Consider the following 12,041-nt stretch of genomic DNA (forward strand, 5'->3'; position numbering starts at 1 on the left):
ATTCATTTTTAATCTTTATAATTAATTGCTGATATGTTTTTTTTTTTCAATATATGTATATAGTTTAAGACTTGAAAAAAAATCACTGTTATGTTTTAATTTCAATTTCACATTCGTTATCAATTATTATTTATTCTTAACTTGATAATAAAAATAACCGTAATTTTAATCTTGACATAAAAAATCAACAAATAAAAAAAATAAATAAAAAAATAAAAGCCCCGATTTTTAAATGATTTAATGGTTCAGAAATATTTGTACCATTTCGAAAAATACTTTCATTTCAATAGTATTTACATTGTGTTTAAAAGTAACACCGGTTTCTGTATTTTATTCATTTTTAATCTTTATAATAAATCGCTGATATGTTTTTTTTCAATATATGTATATAGTTTAAGCCTTGAAAAATATCAGTGTTATGTTTTAATTTAAATTTCACATTCGTTATCAATTATTATTTATTCTTAACTTGATAATAAAAATAACCATAATTTTAATCTTGACATAAAAAATCGAGAATAAAAAAAAAAAATTAAAAAAATAAAAGCCCCGATTTTTAAATGATTTAATGGTTCAGAAATATTTGTACCATTGCGAAAAAAAACTTTATTTCAATAGTATTTACATTGTGTTTGCAAGTAACACATTAAACAGCAAGGTTTCTGTATTTTATTCATTTGTAATCTTTATAATAAATCGCTGATATGTTTTTTTTCAATATGTATATAGTTTAAGCCTTGAAAGTAAATCACTGAAATGTTTTAATTTCACTTTCACATTCGTTATCGATTATTATTTATTCTTAACTTGGTAATAAAAATAACCGTAATTTTAATCTTGACATAAAAAATCAACAAATAAAAAATTTTACAAAATAAAATAAAAGCCCCGATTTATAAATAATTTAATCATAATTAATGGCTGTAATGTACATCAGTGTGTGGGGCTGTGTCCCCTGAGTGGTGTACAGTAGGTTTCACCTCATACAATCACTGTATATATGAAATATGACCCATTAATATACTCAGCATCTGTAACTTAAAAAGTTACTCACTGGCCTTCACCATATCTTGTGAAATCCCCAATTGTTTACAGGGATTCACCCGCTGAAAATGTCTAAGTGAAAAAACAGCATCCCACCTGTAACTTATTTGACAGAGCACCTATAGGCTGTCTGTGCTGCCATTGGTCAAATGGGCCTCATTGTGTGGGGTAGTGGTCAGTGGGGACTCTCTTGTGGTTAAGGGCCCCTTGGCTCGTGAGGACCTGGGATCTAATCCGGCTGTGACCACGATATGAGATCACCCTGATGATTTGTCCATTTTAAAACTATTTTGATAGTGACAAGTGGTCACTATTTTGAAGTGGTCAGTGTGCACTGTCTTTTGGTTGGGGCCCCTTGGCTCGTGGGGACCTGGGATCTAATCCGGCTGTGACCACGATATGAGATCACCCTGATGATTTGTCCATTTTAAAACTATTTTGATAGTGACCATAAAATAGTGATATTGACAATAAGGGGCCCTTTCAGATAAGTTACATAAAATACAAATTATTGGACTGGGACATATATGCTACATGTACAGCATATCTACTGGGGGCTTTTCCTGTCTTCTGTGGGGAAGTGGTCGGTGTGCACTGTCTTTTGGTTGGGGCCCCTTGGCTCGTGGGGACCTGGGATCTAATCCGGCTGTGACCACGATATGAGATCACCCTGAAGATTTTTCCATTTTAAAACTATTTTGATAAGTGTGGTCTTTTTTTTTTTTTTTTTGGTTTGGGCCCTTTGCTCATCAGGACATGGGTTCTAACCCAGCCGGGACCACGTTATGGGACCACCCTGATGTTATGAATGGACCTGGGAAGCCACTCCAAGACTGGTGTGTTACCGAAGACATGTGAATCCAGAGTGCTTCGTTGTTGTTTGCTTTTGTCATTTTCTTTGTGTGATTGTTATTTTTAATTTTAATATTTTTCATAGTTTCTTATAGAATCACAGATTGCAGAACAACAGTATCTATATGTTTGCCTAAAAACTATGCTGTATTTCAAGTAAATCCTGCTATATACCACACACACAATACAACACACTGATGAACATACCATTAATTATGCAAAGTTATATAGTTTGTGAGAATATTTATTTTGATTTAACATTTATTCTCTTTCAACCATATGCAAAGCATGCTGGGAATCTCGCGTTCAGGCGTGCGTCTTTCTGTGTGCTATTTCTGTTGGATTAGAAATATTAGAAAGAAAGGCAGCATTATTGCGTTCTGAATTGCGGCCGCCATTTTGAATCGCGCCCGCTGGTTTTCGGCAAATATCTCCGCGAAAAAAGCACAAAAAACCATGAATAATGTATCATTCTTTTCAGCTAGATCAGACGGTTACAAAGAGCTAAGCAAACGACGGATACGTCGTGTTTCCGCTGAGATCACTGGGCGCGCGGTGACGTCATGATGGTTCATTCATTCAAATTCATTCTGATCTAGTCATCAGCATGCTCTGCGTATGGTTGAATTAAGAGAGAATAAATGTTAAAATTACGTGCTTTTTTGAGAAAACGAGAAAAGGGGAGGACTTGATATTGTGCAATTGTGTTTATTCTACAATTACATTGGAATTATTACAACAAAGTGACCATTTTTGAGAAGAGTTGAGCATTTGTCAAAACCAGCCTTTAAACTGGTGATCCCTGTGTGCAAACAGCAAAATGCAAGCTATTTAATGTCTTTTGCAGTTTGTACATCAATATGAAAGTATAAATGCAGAATGGGAAGCTCCTAACATACGTGATTGTTTAAGTTTAGGGAGAATATGAGTGCCTTTTTTTGTTTTAATTTTAATGAACATTAATAACTGAAAACAGCTAGGTGATACAGATGATGATGATGATAATAACAGTGAAGATGACACATGATGACAGGTAGCTAAGGAGAACAGGCCTGGTGAGACATGCATAGAGAGACATAGGTCTATTTAGACATGCAATATTTATTATGACATCATTGCAGGCTATTTAGTCACTTTTTGAATCCATTTACTTGCTAAGTAGCATTAATTTATTCCAAGAAATAAATAAAACAATGACTCACCCCAAACTTCTGAATGATAGTATGAGTATCTATATTTGCAACTTATTTAATTATTATTGTTACTATTTGTTTAGTTATTTATAGTAAAACCAAACAAAACTATTTACTCACCTGATAAATTCTTCTTTACTATTGTTTGATTTCATTCTTTCTATTATTAGTACAAATCGACATGATTCAAAAGTTTCAAATAACTGTACAGCTAAGCCTAAACTAGACCACTGTATGTGATGCACACATTTAAAGCTTAGCTCTTCCTCTATACTGCAAGGCAAGGCCCACAATTCTAAGACAACCTGGCAGCTGGTGACCGTTGTGCTTGACAGCGGGCCTCTGGAATCAAATTCAATGAATTCAATAACATGTTTGAAGTCTAAAAAAAATCCTTTGTTATTTTGCAATGTTATTTTATTTCATTCCATTTTTATCAGCATGTGGCAATATACAAAATTAGAACGATGTTATTAAATGTTTTTGTCTTTTACTTATGTAGCAAATAAATGGTTAACATAAAGGAATTCATCATCAACATTGATGGGCTTTTAAAAAAGATACTATTTTTATTTTAAGACTATTTTAAACAAGATTATTTTTAATAACTTTATTCACTTTATTTCTGCTTTTTATTGTATATACTTTTGTTATTGTATATAGTTCTTTAATGTTTTTTTAAATGTGTATATAGTTATTTACTATGTTTTTTAAGTGTGTGTGTGTGTATAGTTTACTATGTTTTTTAAATGTGTGTGTGTATAGTTCTTATGTTTTTTAAATGTGTGTGTATATAGTTCTGTTAATGTATATAGTTATATATATATATATATATAATAAACATACAGAATGGTAATTAACAAAATAAGTATATATATGTTTTCCTAAAAACTATGCTGTATTTCAATTAAATCCTGCTATAGAAATTTTTTTTTTACTCTTAACAATGCTAATACTGAATCCTTATTGTCTGTTATGCACATAATAAAACTGAAAACAGTGTCAAGTTAATAAAATGTGCAAACATCATGCAGTGTATTTAGACTGTGACTGAAGCACCTCTGGTTATAAGACGGTCATGTGGAATAATTCAGACTGATTTGAAAGGAGCAAATTAAAGCTTGTAGAGTTGGGGGAGGCCTGCTTAAGCAGCTACAAACACATTTTGCACTCTGAGAGAACTATTATAACTCTTGTGTCACCTAAAATGTGATCAGTCAACAAGCTACCATGCTAGAAATGTGTCCTATCTTACATAAATGAATGAAAAGAATGCAGTTAAACAATGGCCATTTTATTCCGGGACAAGAAAGAACTATATACAACAAAGCACAGCATAAAAATGAACAATACATAAAATAATGCCAACAAGAACAAAACTTTTTCTTTCTTTTTTTTTTTGGCCCGCCACACCACACCACCCCCCCCCCCCTCTTCGGAGGACAACTTTATTTTTTAATAAGGCAAACTATATACACCACATGTTACAATACAGACAACAGATTTATATACAGTGCGTAAGAACAAAACTGATGAACTCTCAGAGACGATGAACATGGAACATGTCAACTACAGAACCTTAAACAAGAAAGAACACACAAATTAAGCAGTGAAGACGGAGGCCTCTCCAACCTGCTCTTCATCTAGTGCCAGACACATCTCCCTAAAATTGACAGGAACCAATGTAGCAACCACACAAAAGCACAGATGGCTAAATACAAAAATATATGTCTATTAAACATTTGGCCCTGCTGTATCTTACTTTTCAGTGTATATCTCATCGTAGAAAGAAGGAAGGGGAAAAAAGAACTGCTAATTTCACGCCTTCTGCTCCTCTGAGAAGTTTGCAGCCACATCTGTCTCCACGGTCCTGCGTATCTGCGGGCTCTTGATGTTGGGCAGTTTGTAGCTGCAATGGGGCAGAAATATCAGATTAAACTCCCAAACTTGAATGATATAATTTTCTAGAGACTGATTCGTTTAATAAATGCACAAATCCGCTATTAGTTTAATGCTAATCCAACAGATATTTTTGGACTTATGGACTGCTGTTAATACTTACTGTGCGAGCAGACGAGAGAGGTCATTGGTTGCTGCCTGGCACTCCTGAAGGCTCTTCTTACCCTCTTGGAACCGTTCTTACCTAGAATGACATGCAAGACAACAATGCGGCGGAGAATTACACACATGTCTGTATCACATAACCCCAGATGTACAGCCAGCACATAAGTACTATCAACATTAGGGCTGTCAAACGATTAATCGCGATTAATCGCATCCAAAATAAAAGTTTGTGTTTACATAATATATGTGTGTGTACGGTATATAATTATTTTCTATATATAAATACACACACGTTCATATATATATTTAAGAAAAATGTGTTATTTATATATAAAATATTTATATATAATATAAATTATATATAATATAAATATATATACACAGTATATACATGCAAATATTTCTTAAATATATACATGCATGTGTGTGTATTTATATATAGAAAATAATTATATACCGTACACACACATATATTATGTAAAAACAAACTTTTATTTTGGATGCGATTAATCACGATTAATCGTTTGACAGCCCTAATCAACATGCAGGAAGTCATTAAAGAAAAACAAATGGAAAGTCAAGTCAAGTAAAGTCAAGTGTATTTGTATAGCGCTTTTCACAATACAGATTGTATGTCGCACATGTCTGAAAGTGCATGTCACACCTGTCAGAAGTCTGTCCAACTGCTGCAGTCTATGCCTACACCCTGGCAGACGTCCGTGTGATCCCAAGCTGCTCACTTTTGGCAGATAATGCACGGTTGAGAGGGAAAACACAGTCGTCCCCAAGCTGTTAAGCAAAGATTTTTAAATGTCTCAAAAACATGAAAGAAGTCAAAGTATAATTTAAGGTGCACTTCACTTCAATCTTAAAGATTAAGGTTCCATACCTGGTTGCACTTCCATTCTGGGAGACGTCTGTGTGCTCGTCTTCGCTTTTGTCTCCAAACTGCTCATCTTCATCCTCACTTGTGCCAGACACAGATAAAACGTACACAATCAATACAACAGCAGAAGAGGCTGATGATACACAAGTAGAATTGTTGCATTTTTAATGACTCATTGACATGGTCACCACACGGACTTGTGCGCCTCCTCTTTCTTCTGTGGCTACTGTACACCACTCAGGGGACACACCACAGCACACTGATGTACATTGCAGTTATTAATTATGCATAATTTGCATAAAACTCAACCGTCCACAGACAGCATATAGGAGTCATGTCAAATAAGTTACAGGTGGGATGCTGTAACTTGACTTAGACATTTTCGGCCAGTGAATTCCTGTAAGGAATTTCGGATTTCAACATATATGTGGAAGGCCAGTGAGTAACTTATTAAGCTACAGGTGGGATGCCAATACATCAAAAGGTCATATTTCATAAATACAGTGCTTTTATGAGGTGAAACCTACTGTACACCACTCAGGGGACACACCACAGCACACTGATGTACATTGCAGTTATTAATTATGCAAAATTAGCATAAAATTCAACCGTACACACTCCCCCAAAACTCACCCGTACACTGCAAAAAATGCTTTTCTTACTTAGTATTTTTGTGTTGTTTCCAGTCCAAACATCTAAAAATTCTTAAATCAAGAAGCATTTACTCGAGAAGTAAAATGACATAAGAAATTCTATTTTGTTTTTAGATAAACAGAAAGTAATTTAAGTAATTTTTGCTTAAAACAAGCTAAATTATCTGCCAGTGGGGTAACTTAATAAAAACATCATCTTAAAACAAGATTATTTTTCTTACCCCACTGGCAGATAATTTAGCTTGTTTTATGCAAAAATTGCAATGTACATCAGTGTGTTGTTGTGTGTCCCCTGTGTGGTGTACAGCAGGTTTCACCTCACAAAAGCACTGTAATTGTGAAATACGACCATTTGATACACTCTCATCCGACCATTAGCTTAGCTAGTTACTCACTGGCCTTCCACACATGTTGAAATCCCCAATTCGTTACACTTATTTGAATGCGGCCCTGTATGCGGCCAGTGGACAGTTCAAATTTGAAGCAAAACTTGCATAATTAAAAGCTGTACATGAGTTTGTGGTATTGTTTCCCCTGCAATTAAGTATAGATATCTTAAACATGCTAAATTTGCAAGAAAAATATTAAAAAAATTATTTAAAATGTAAATATAGTGCAAATAGTGTAAAATAAAAAATAACATTAAAATGTATACATTACTGATATTAAACACACACACACACACACAGTAAATAAATATAATAAAAAAGTGTATATAAAAAGTGCACAAACAAAATTACAAAGTGTTAGACACTTAAATCCAGGAGGTCACTGAGTCGTGGGCAGGATCTGTAAAAACAAACCAATCACTTTTAATGGTCCTGTTATATAATAATACAATAGCGCCTGATTACAAATGTGCTGACCAATTTAAACTTACCCTGCAATCTAGTCCAAATCCAAGAGGTCCTGCAGGTCCAATATAGCAATGTCCTGACCAGGATCTGTCTCTGTAAATATAAATCATTCACTTTTAACGGTCCATCTAGATAATACAATATAGCCTGATTACAAATGTGCTGACCAATTTAAACTTACCCATCATAAAATACTCCTCCAATGAGTCGTCCAGCCATTGATCACCATCCTTATCGTCAGGGAAATCAAGGGAGACTGTAAAAAATACAAATTAAAAAAAGTTCACAATTCTGTAAAAAAAATACGTATGTTCAAATAAGATTAGGTTGGTTTAGTTACCTAGCGATTGAGAAAAAGAATCATCCTCTTGGTCATGGGAAGCTGTCACTTGGTCTGCTTGGGCCAGGCTCTCAGCGACATCTAATGTGCTGACCATTGGAATTTTGGGATTAGTTGCCCTCAGGCGAGCAAGTGCCTCCACTGAGATCTTCAGCTTGGTGTCTTTTAATATGTCTTTAACCTTATTTGCCTAAAAATAGAGTTTAGTGTAAAACAACAACATTGGTTTTTAAAGATATTGTAATATTAGTGTACTAAAGTTGTAACAACACATTAACAATGTGTTACAATAAATGTTTACATTACACAACTATTATAATATCTTTCTTAAATCAACAACAAGCCTCTGAAGTAAGGAAAACTTCTTGGAGCACAATGGGCAGCTCACATTCTTCAAACTCACCCGTCCTCTGGACAACTTGAGCAGCACAATACGTTCCTCCGGGTTCAGAACCTTGTGCACAAACCCCAAATGATGTCTCAAATGAGTCATTTTGTTGGGGCAAAGGGGGCATTTCAACTCCATCTATGAATGGTTAAATTAAGTTATTACAGTTGAAATGTCTTAAAGGATCATGCACAACTGTGAAATAAAGGTGAAATGTTCAACTTACATTTCAAAAAGTAGCAAACAAAATCTAGACAGTCCTTATGCTGCTGCTTCTTTGAGATGATGTATTGTAATGAACTTAGCCTAGCCTTTGGATGACCTATGAACCTTGGTCATTAGCATAGGTATAGGGAATCTAAGCTTGGGGTTTAGCCAAATAACTTATTATTTCATGTAAACTTAATACATCATTTATTGCAAAAATGGGAAAAAAGGGAACACTGCATTTAAAAGTTCACAAAGAGCCTACTAATTTGTCCAAATAATCCATAACAGTTGTCCAGGATGCACACAGAGAGACCCCAGCTCAGTCCAGGATGCACACAGGGTTCAAACCCAGCTCAGGCCACCTTTTTGGGATAACCCTTATGTTATGGAATGATTTGTCCATCTGAAAACTATTTTGACCTGGACAGATGGCCTGCACATATTATTTGACCCTCAAAAAATGGTTGCCCTTGTCAAAAAATCCTAATGGAATTTCAGTTTATCCTGTAGGATCTTATTGGATTCCAATAGGATCTTAATAGATTATTATAATCCTATTGGACATTCTGATTTATTTTAATGGAATTTCACTTTGTCCTGTAGGATCTTATTGGATTCCAATAGGATCTTAATAGATTATTATAATCCTATTGGACATTCTGATTAATTTTAATGGAATTTCACTTTGTCCTGTAGGATCTAATTGGATTCTTATAGGATCTTATTAGATTCTTAGAATCCTTCATTCAGATTTATTTTCATGGAATTTCAGTTTGTCCTGTAGTATATATATTTTTAATTCTATATCTGTATTTCTTTATGTTGTGCTGTTTTTCCAGGTAATTACAATTAAATATTTTATACAGCAAGATCATTTTAATAATTTCAATTCAGAAATTATATACATTATAGATAGATTCATAAATAAAAGAATATAAATACAATTTAGGTAGAATGTCATGTAGTCGACACAATAAAAGGATTTATTTACTTTATACTTGCAGGAACACCATTAAATATGAAATATATTAAATCAAATATATAATATTAAACATTAAATATATAATATTAAATATTATAAACATTTATACAGCAAGATCATTTTAATCATTTCAATTCAGATATTATATACATTATATATAGATTCATAAATAAAATAATATAAATACAATTTAGGTATGTCATATAGTAGACACAATAAAAGGATTTATTTACTCTTGCAGGAACACCATGCAGCTCAGTTACTATAAAAGTATTCAGCCATCAGCTGAGCTTTATGCTAGGCCTATACATCAGTCAAGCTCGATGCTGTTTGGTTGTAATGCAATATAGCATGTTTTTTTTAAGCAAATGTGCACAACCTTACGGACAATTTCCAGAGGTTTTACAATCATACGTGTTGGAGTTGGCACCACTTCTTTTATATGGGAAGGAGATCCTTCAGACACAAAACCAGCAAGTGTGGTTTGTAAAAGCTGAACTTGGATGAGCGGATTGTTTTTGTGATCATGTATGATATTTACAATTGACTCAATCTTTCCAATGCAACCATTACTTAGCTGGACAGTAAAACTGTTGTGTTTGTATTCCTTTCCATATTTCTCTGTCGTTAACAGTTTTCCATTCACAATTGCTCTGTCATATGTCTCTGCAGAGTACGCATCATTTTCAGATAGATCACAGACTGGGAGCATTAAGAACTTCTCTTTGTGATCTAACATTTTTTGTCGGGAACATCCCAGTAAAACAACACCCTCTAGCTTTTGTGCCTTAGCAACAAGAGGATAAACACATAGCCAGTCATTGACAAGTTTGTCCACCCTATTTGAGACATCAGCACTAGTCGTTGTTCGTTTAAGTAGTTGGGGAATTGACTGAAGTATGTTGAATTGGCGTGCAATTTGAGATGGAATACAATTTGTTCCATGACACAACCTCTTCAGTTTCTGGTTGTGACCCTCAAATGAAAATGCAGATGTACACCAAAGAGGTCCATACATCTTGACAGAGAAGGGCAAATGTGTAAGTTGATGGACATTGAAGGACATTTGGCTCAAGCCATATGTCGTTGGTATCTCCTGCACAAACTTTGTGATCTTGGATGTTGCTGCTGCCAAGTCACTTTCTGTGACAGTGTCTTTCAGAAAGCAAAAAATGGCAGTGACCAGAAGTAGCCAATGTTTCAAAAATTTAGTTGGAAGAATCTTGTACAGAACAGGACCACTGTAGAATAATAGCCAGCTTCTGCATTCTGCAGCCTTCCACCTTTGCGCAACTTTCACAGTTCGTGGTATTCTTGGTATATCAGATGGAGGTTTGATGGTAAGCAGCCTTTGATCAACAAGCTTATGTGATGTCCCAATGTACCATGGGCTGTCATGGTACTTGCTATTGAACCACAAGTCCAAGAACTGCTTTGTCACTCCCAAGGCAACACAGTGCATGTAGTCAATTGGAAAGCTGTTCACAATGTCAAAACCAGTGGAGGGATTCAGGAGGACTAATGGTGAAACTGTCTTCACCCCAAACACATGGTCAACATCATTCTCAATGGCCCTCTGCCCACATTCAATGACATGGTCATGGGTTCTTTTCTGTGCCTCAGTGGGTGGATAGACTCTGGCATATCCTCTTCCCTTTGGAACTGTTTTCCCTTCATTTAAGCAATGTCCACATCCATATGCACCATTGAACTGATGTATACCTTGAAGCACACATCGGGCTACTGCGTCACATGAGCATACAATAGGGAAAACTTTAGACACCACAGTTGTGTTTGTATGTGGGTGCCTCCATTCCAGACCTTGTGAATTGATGTTTAGAATGTCATCCACAAATTGCTTAAGGTAGGTGGACATGTCAGGTTTACCACGCCCAAACCAGACACCTGCGAGTATCATGTTTTTGAAACGAACATTTGGTTGGAGTTCATTTATTACACATCTGATGGGCCACAATGAAAAAGGTGAAGATTTAAACATTGGAATGCCATCACAGTTCCATAGTAGTGATATGTCATTAGCTGTGAAATTAGGGAGTGTTTGATACATTTCACCCTTTCTCACATCATTTGTTCCATATACTTCTGATTGAAATGCACAATCATCTTTTTGTAGGATGTCTCTTAGCTGGTCCTCGATAGAGAGACTTATATAAAAATTGCCTTCTGCAATATTCTTTTTTGGGTCATTTATCTCATTACACTCTGGACAATGCATGTTGTTCTTTGGAAGATATGTTTGGCAAATGTTGCAGAAAAGGTGAACATTTAGAGACTCAGATGGATCATGGAATATTTTTCGGAAGAGGTGGAGAGACTCTGGCAATATGTTGCTACTCGGGAGAAAGACATTTAAGAGCTTTAAAAGGTCTTCCACAGCACTTGCTGTTAAACTGTGCCTCAGAGAAAAGGACAAAATTAGAACTATTGCCTGTGCAATTGTTATCTCTGATCCTGTGTAAAGAGGGGCCCCAGATTTTTCAAATTGTGCATTTGAATCAGAATTTGTGACAGCAGTGTCATCCATAGTAGAGTCTATTTCTCCCTGAGTGTC

This window comes from Leuciscus leuciscus (genome assembly GCF_965113295.1).
Source record: "Leuciscus leuciscus genome assembly, chromosome: 4".
NCBI classification, from domain to species: Eukaryota; Metazoa; Chordata; class Actinopteri; order Cypriniformes; family Leuciscidae; genus Leuciscus; species Leuciscus leuciscus.